We start from the raw sequence: 7,452 nt of genomic DNA on the forward strand, positions 1-7,452 counted from the left end.
TCCTGCAACCCCAAGCGCGAGACGAGCTCGGTCCTGCAGCACCGAGAGAGGGACGAGGTCAGTCCTGCTGCACTGTGCCCGAGACGAGCTTGGTCCCGCTGCACGGTGCACGAGACGAGCTCAGTCCTGCTGCACAGGGGGCGAGACGTGCGATGGATCACAGCTGGGAGAGGGCCAGCCCTTCGATGGAAGTAGCGCCCAGGCGACGAGGAGATGGAGTGAAGGCCGAAATGGCCGGAATGCAGACGAACCGACGCCGGAGAAGTCGGCCGCCGCCGCAGGCAGACCCGTCGAGCCACCGTGAAGCCGCCACGACACCGGGATGCCACCACCATGAGTCGGACCTCCCCATGCTGCTGCCCACGGCCGGAGCAACGGCCACGCCAAGCCGCTACCGTACCCGTGTCACCCAGCGAGCTCCAAGCGCCGGAGCCGCCGGGCACGCACCACCGAAGCCATGCGCCGCCGGCCAACCCCCACTGCCAGATCCGGCCGGATCCAGCTGGAGGTCGTCCGCGTGCCACCTCCCGAGATGGGAGGGCCGCAGCCACCCCGCCGCGCGCGGATCCAGGATGTCGGTGCGCCGCCATCAGCCGGCCACCCGCCACCCCGCGAGCCCGCCGCCGCGACGCTGAGCCTCGCGGCCGCCCAACGCCGCCACTCGAAGAAGCTGCCCTCGCCGGCGCCCCACGAGCAGAGGGGGGAGAAGGGCCCCGCCGCCGCGCCCACCGGGCTTTGCCGACAGAGCTTGCCGGCGGCGGCGGGAAGGAGGGGAGGGATGTGGGGTCAGATGGGAGGGGCAACTAGGGTTTCCCCCTCGGCGCTCGCGGGCGCGTCGCGGGAGGGGAGGAGGGGAGGGGAGCCCATCTAAAAGGTTGAAAATCTGTGCGAAAAAATAAAAGAAAAATCGGAGAAAGTGCCCGGAGCACGAAACGTGGCGGTGGCTGAGAGTGGCGTGCTCTCAGCCCACTCAAAGTGATCCTTGGGAGGCTCCTGAAGGAGCGCCCCTTTGATTAGTTGTTCCCCTCCATGGCTCAGGATAACACTACTATTAAACGGGCTACTCCTAAGAAAATACTATGAAACGGGCCGGACCATCGGCATGTTTAGCCGCCAGCCCACCTATTATTCAGGCTATCGGGCTGCCTATTGGCCAAAAAAATTAAAAAAAAGTAAGAAAACTAAGTGGGTCTTGGCGGGGAGGTCCTATCTGCCGCTTAGTGCGGCACACTGTCGGGAAAACGCATAGGCGGCCCCATAGGGCCGGCCCACTAGCGAACGAGCGATGTGCCAGCGATCGACGACTATAAATTCGCAAAAACATGCAGCAATACCAATGATCGAACACGAGGCCTCCAGCAAAGAATCTTTTCATGCTAACCACTGTAGATTATGAGAGTTAGCGCAAGCCTATAAGAAGCAATACGAACGCAGATCCAAACATTTCCTTTTTCTTTTTTTCCTTTCGTGTTTTTGATGGGTTTTTTAAGTTACAAAAAGTTCTCGAACCTGAAATTTGGTCACAAATTTTAAAAAATGGTCATGTTTTCAGAATTTGTTCATATTTTACAAAAAGCGTTCCAAAACTTCAGAAATTCTTCGCTTTTTCGGAAAATGTTCAGGATTTCAAAAGTTTTCATGTTTATAAAAAATCTGATTTTGTAACATGAATGCTTAATGAAACGTGAACACTTTTCACTCAAAAGATTTTCCAAAAACATGAATATTTTTTCGAAATTATGAATCTTTTTTGAATATAAGTACAGTTTTCAAACCAGGAATATTTTTTGAAAGTCCTTCCAAATTTGAAAATACGAACAAATTTTGAAAAGGGGACATTTTTTGAAAGTCCAGAACAAATTTGAATATAGGAAAATATTTTGAAATTTTGCGAACATTTTTTACAATGGGAACAATTTTTGGAAATGCTAAGATTTTTTGAAACCCCAAACAAATTTGAAAATCCTAACAATGTTGGGAAACAAGAACACTTTTTGAATCTCCTGAATACTTACAAAACACGATTTTTTTTTAAAAAATAGCAACTGTTTTGAAACACACAAACATTTTTTAATAAAATAAAATTTTAAAATAAAAAATGAAAACGGAAAAGGAAAGAGAAATAAAAAGAAACAGAAAAAGGGAGAAAAAAGAAGCAGAAAAATAAAATGAAAATGAAACAGAAAAAGAAGAAATACTCGTGGTTTTTCTAAATTACTGAACAATATTTTCTGAAAACATGAACATAACAAAATTTGGAAACGGGAACATTTTTTTGAATTACTGAACTTTTTTTAAAACATGCACATTTTTTGAAATTGTGAACGAAATCTGAAAACAATATAATTTTCTTAAATTCCTCAAAGTCCTTTTGAAACACGAATTTTTTTTAAAATTGTGAACAAAATTTGAAAATGAGAACATTTTTTGAATTCCTGAATATTTTTTGAAACTGGGAGCAAATTTTGGAAAACAAGAACGTGTTATAAAATGCTGAATAAATATTTGAAATTTTCAAAATAAAGCAACATGAAAAAGAAAAATTGAAAGAGCAAAGTAAAGAACAGAAAACAGAAAAACAAAAGAAAAAATTAAAACGTAAAAGAAACTGAAAAAGAAAAGAAACAATAAGGAAAAAAGGGGAAATAGAAAATTTGGTTCAGGAACATTCTAGAAGGTTCCCAAAACCAGAAACAAAAACAGCTGGGAACCACCTAGAAGATTCCCAAAACTGGAATTGCTCAAACGTTTGAACGGGTCGGCCCATCAGAATGCTCGTCGAACTGCCCCTGTGCGTTTCCCTGACTACTTGCCGCAACGAGCGGCAAATAAGAATTTATGTCTTGCCGTGCTGGTACGCATGCCCAGCCTCCAGGCCCAGGCAAGGCCCTAGGCAAGCCACGTGTTGGGCAACACCTGATTAACCACGTGTCGGGTCGGCCCATCATGGGCCGGGGTATGCGTGCTAACTTGCCGGCCTGCCAGTCACAACCCAGTTGACCAGGTTTGGTTGCGGAGGGGCGCGACTTCTCCTGAGAACACCCCCGGCTGAACTAAATGTGAATGAGTGGCCATGTTTTGCAAGAAAAGGTCATTTTTGAAGGGTGGAAAAGTCATATAAGGGATCTGCTAGAGATGTCCTTAATCATCTGAATCGAACTTTTTCACCTCAAATATGGGATCTGCTAGAGATGTCCTTATGTACCAACATTATACATGCAGATGCAGGTGCAGGTGCATTGTTTCCTTGAATAATCAGAAAATGAAATGAATGCAAGGCGTGTTCGTATTGTATATACTTGTAAGATTTCCCTCTTTGACAATTGTCATTTATCCGTGGATTAACAAGTGCTCTTTTTTTTAGGAAGATTAACAAGTGCTCCTCTTGCCAATCAAAAAAAAAGGAGCATGGATTGAGATCGAGAAAAGGAAAAGGAAAGTAGGAGTATACAACGGATGCCCGAACAAAAGTGAAATTTATTCTTGATTAAAATAAAATAAATAAAAGGGAAGCGCGCGTTACATTTGTAAGTACCGTAATACTATTTTATTCGTTGTCACAGCATCTCATGTCATGCACACTGCATAAGTACATAGACGCATGCAACATGTGCTAGCTGGTTCTCAGGGCTCCAGGGTACGCATTTGAGCGCGGATCACTCATCGCTGCAGGTACCGAAGCAGTTCCTCTCGTTAGCGCCACGACAGGCGTCGCAGCTTCGAGCTGCATAGTTGCACACCTCACAGCTGCCGGTGCATGGATTGCCGGTGCAGTTGCTGCCCGCTTCGTTGTTGCATGCACCGCTGCAGTCCTCGCGACTGCAGATGCCGCAGACACCGGCAACGCCGTTGCACGAATCGCTGCAGATCGAGGCGACGGAGGCTGCACAGTCTTTGCAGAGTATCGTCTCCGACGCCGGTGCCGGAGGTGGCGATGGTGGTGATGGTGGAAGAGCCGGAGGCGGTGGCGTTGCTGGCACCTGAGAGTGATCGCAGCGCCCCAGAGAAGGCACGACCAGAATGGCGAGGATGGCGGCGACGGCGGCTGCCTTGAGAGCGAGAGCGGATGAACCCGGAGCCATTGCGTTGTGGTGTGGACTATGCACAGCGAAGCAAGGGTGAGCTTGAGTGGAAGATCTGCACATCAGCAAGAGAGGGAGACACGGAATGACATGTGATGGCTTCAATCTTGATGTGCACATACGATGCTATTTATATGCACTCAAGATACGAAATCTTTGGTATAGCTATTATAACTTGTCCTGTCATGTACGTAGTACTAAACTATTTGTATATAGGTCAAGTGCACCAAGTTGGGAGTTGAGATCTGCGCCATGCATGGCAGGTTGACTTCAAATCACATTCACCTTGACCGGGCAATGTCGGTTCGATCTATGTGGAGGAGACTAAGAGAAAACTGAATTACTCTTGAGAGTATCTTGAGTCTCGAGGGTTACTGAATCACAGGGGCACATTACTGAAACGTGTCACAGCAACCTGTGTTACTGAATCACATGGGCACATTACAGCGTGCAGAGAGAAAAATCCGCCACGAGGAGGCATCTTCCTTGTCACATGACATAGAGAGCCTATGTGACCGCAGGTCTACATCAAAGATGATGAGTCTAAAGGAGGTAGTCGAGCGCCTATCTATGGCCCTAAAGGCTTTCGTTTTTTAACAGAGAGAGGTCCTGAAGGACCTAGAAAGCTTCATTAGTATTCAGCGTTACAATACATAGCTCATATAAGGACTCAAAGAAAATGAAAATAGCATCTAAGTCCCTGACTTTTACAAGAAGGACCCCAAATTGGAAAGTAGGATTGCAATCGGGTCCTGAACAACCTCCGCCCAGATGAAGCCTCGCCGTCGCCGGGAACGAATCACATCACTTGGGACGCCGAAACCTTCACAGCAGTGAGAACGCGCTATGAACACCGAGCGGAAGATGAGACTGCCTCCCTTATGGCAACATGTCCGGGAGGAACAAAATGGCCGTCCTTCGGCCCGAAGAGGTGACGACACGATGTTGAAGACCGGCAGCTAGTAGGTGCCGTAGCTCCACATAGAACTGTCGCCGCTGATGATCCCCACTCCCATCTGCAAGAACCACATCCAGATCCCCTTCCTTTCCAGCTCCCCGTCCACCTCCATGGTGGCCTCAAGCTGTAGAATAATAGGATGGAGCCTTCTTCAAATCAGGGCACCAACGTGCTTATTTAGGGAGCTAGCTCCAGATCCGCCCCCTTCTCTTCGCCTCCACCATGGAGGAAGAGCAGAGGGCGACGCTGGAGACCACCGGTCGCTACACGGGAGCGACAACGGGTTGCACTCCAATGGCATCACGCCAGACGACAACAAGTCAACCACACACCAAGCCTAAAACTACTATTTACAGAGTAGCACCAAGTCCCCCCCATCTCTTCTCCGGCCAGCCTCGCCGATGGCGAAGATCCAGGATCGGGTGGGGCCAGATCTCACAGAGTCGACTCTCAAATCTCATGCAGCTAGAAGGGAGGAGAGGACCATACCGCTAAACGTGTTTGTGCGTCCGTTAATCTGTTACCCCCTCTCTCCACCCTAAAGGCTTTATCGTTACGAGCTTCCCAAATTTTCCATAAGATTGTGAGCAATATGAAAGACCAGGTGCCAGCAGGCGCGTGTGGGTGAGGCGAGGCATCCCAGAGATCGTCGATGGAGTCTGAAACTAGTGTGATGCCAACGCGTTGCCAAATGCGGGCGGCGAGGGGACAGACGATGAAGAGGTGGGAGACGTCTACGGAGGGCGCCATGCACTGCGAGCAGGTAGCGTCAGAGATGATGTGCTTGTGGACGAGGTTGGTGTTGGAAATATTCCCTAGAGGCAATAATAGATTGGTTATTATCATATTTCCCGTTCATGATAAATGTTTATTATTCATGCTAGAATTGTATTGACCGAAAACTTAAATACATGTGTGAATACATAAACTACACCGTGTCCCTAGTAAGTGTCTACTAGACTAGCTCATTGATCAAAGATGGTTATGGTTTCCTAATCATAGACATGAGTTGTCATTTGATAACGAGATCACATCATTAGGAGAATGATGTGAAGGACAAACCCGATCGCAAGCTTAGCATCAGATCATTTAGTTATTTGCTACAGCTTTCTTCATGTCAAGTATTAGTTCCTTAGACCATGAGATCATGCCACTCACGGATACCGGAGGAATGCCTTGTGTGCTATCGAACGTCACTTCGTAACTGGGTGATCATAAAGGTGCTCTATAGGTATCTCAGAAAGTGTCTGCTTGGTTGCATGGATCGAGACTGGGATTTGTCACTCCTGTGACGGAGAGATATCTCCGGGCCCTCTTGGTAATACAACATCATAAGAAGCTTCATGTGCCTAATGAGTTTAGTCAGGGGATTTTATATTACGGAACGAGTAAAGAGACTTGCTGGTAACGAGATTGAACTAGGTATGGAGATACAGACGATTGAATCTCGGGCAAGTAACATATTGCCGGACAAAGGGAATTGCATACAAGATTAATTGAATCCTCGACATCGTGGTTCAACCGATAAAGATCTTCGTTGAATATGTAGGAACCAATATGGGCATCCAGGTCCCGCTATATCTTATTTACCGAAGAGGAGTCTCGGTCATGTCTGCATGTTCCGAACCCATAGGATCGCACGTTTAACGTTCGATAGTTCTAGGGTATTAATGAGATATTAATAGCGGAAAGTCTGAAGGTTTTTCGGAGTCCCGAATGGGATCTGGGATAGAACGAGGAGCTCCGGAATGGTCCGGAGGTAAAGATTAATATATGGGAAGTCATATTTTGGGTTTCAGAAAAAATTCTGGTTTTTCGGTATTGTACCGGGAAGCTTCCAGAAGGTTCCGGAAGATTCCGGAAGTCCATGGATGGTTCCACCACGTCCCAAGGGCCAACTTGGGCTGTAGGGGGCATCCTAGCCCTGCTAGGCTAGGCACACCAACCCCTTGGGCCAATATGGGAAGAGTCCCAAGTGGAGAAGGCACCTCCCCCTTGTCTTGTGGGGGAGGGATTCTTCCCTTGGCCGGCCAGCTCCTCCTTGGAGGAGGGGCCAAGGGGCTGTGCACCCCCTCCCTCACCCCTTTATATAGTGGGGAGGCGCAGGGGGCAGCCACCCCTTCCAGACTTGCCCATTACCTCTCCCAACTCCTCCCATATTCCTCCGATATGTGCTTGGCGAAGCTCTGCCGGAATTCCGCTGCTGCCACCACCACCATACCGCCGTGCTGGTTCCGATCTCATCTACCTCCTCTCCCTCTTGCTGGATCAAGAAGAAGAGGACACCATCAAGCTGAACGTGTGCTAATCTCGGAGGTGCCGTCCGTTCGGCACTAGATCGGATTGGATCGCGATTGGATTGTGAAGAGTACGGCTACATCAACCGCGTTAGGACACTAACGCTTTCGGTCT

This window comes from Aegilops tauschii, chromosome 7 (assembly GCF_002575655.3).
Source record: "Aegilops tauschii subsp. strangulata cultivar AL8/78 chromosome 7, Aet v6.0, whole genome shotgun sequence".
NCBI lineage: Eukaryota > Viridiplantae > Streptophyta > Magnoliopsida > Poales > Poaceae > Aegilops > Aegilops tauschii.